Source organism: Colobus angolensis, unplaced genomic scaffold, assembly GCF_000951035.1.
Source record: "Colobus angolensis palliatus isolate OR3802 unplaced genomic scaffold, Cang.pa_1.0 Scaffold86, whole genome shotgun sequence".
Lineage (NCBI taxonomy): Eukaryota > Metazoa > Chordata > Mammalia > Primates > Cercopithecidae > Colobus > Colobus angolensis.
This window is the reverse complement of record NW_012122487.1, coordinates 8,673,415-8,674,265: the sequence shown is the minus strand read 5'-3', so window position 1 is coordinate 8,674,265 and position 851 is coordinate 8,673,415. Positions and strand designations below refer to the sequence as shown.

General features: G+C 57.6%; 1 protein-coding gene across 1 annotated transcript in view; it reads right to left on the bottom strand.

Moving 5' to 3' along the window:
- NFIB (nuclear factor I/B) overlaps positions 1-851 on the bottom strand; it is a 316,963-nt gene that overhangs the window by 233,359 nt on the left and 82,753 nt on the right. The gene's annotated exons all lie outside the window — the stretch shown is intronic.

Genomic DNA, 851 nt, shown 5'->3' with positions numbered 1-851 from the left:
GATCTCAGCTCACTGCAAGCTCCGCCTCCCGGGTTTACGCCATTCTCCTGCCTCAGCCTCCCGAGTAGCTGGGACTACGCCCGCCCGCCCACCTCGCCCCGCGTCTGACCCGGCCGAGCGTGGAGGCTGCTGTTGCCGCCGCTGCCCAGAGCCCAGGGGTATCAAAACGATCTCCTGAAAAATTCCAAACGATAAATCCCGCTCTCCCGCTCGGCTCCAAACTCCTCTCTTTTCTGCTCTGAGCTCTTTTTTTTCCCTCCCTCTCTTGCTTTCTTTCGTTGCAAAACTTGGAAGTTGAAAAATTCACCGGTTCCACCCTCTGGACCCCGCTCGAGCTCTCTCCAAATCAGACTTAAGGATTGTTTTATTATTTAATTACACAATCATCGCTTTACTCCTCCTCCTGCAAACGCGCATTCCTTTTGCACCAGCCTCTCCACACCCCCCGCCCCCCACCTTCCTCCTCCTCCTCCTTCTTCTCCTTCTCTCCCCCCCACCTCTCCCTCATTTGTTAAAGGTATCCTACCGGTGCCACAGAAACATGACTTTTTTTTTCCAAAATAGCTCTTCTTTCCGCTGCCCTCCCCACACCGGCACACACATACACACCCCCGAAAACCCGCCCTGGAAGAGGTATTTCGGTGCTCGCTGCGGACTCTTTAAGCCGCGGGAACATCCGAGTGGGAGAAGCACGTTCTGAACCGGTCTGAGCCCTAGAAAGGAACGAGTGGAAAATTCCCTCACACCCAGGCCGCCCCCAGGCCGGGGCTGGGGCGCCGACACTCGCACCCGGGGCGGGCTCAGTCCGCAAAGCCTGCGGCTGCAGAGAAGAGGGGAAAGCGGAGCAGGCG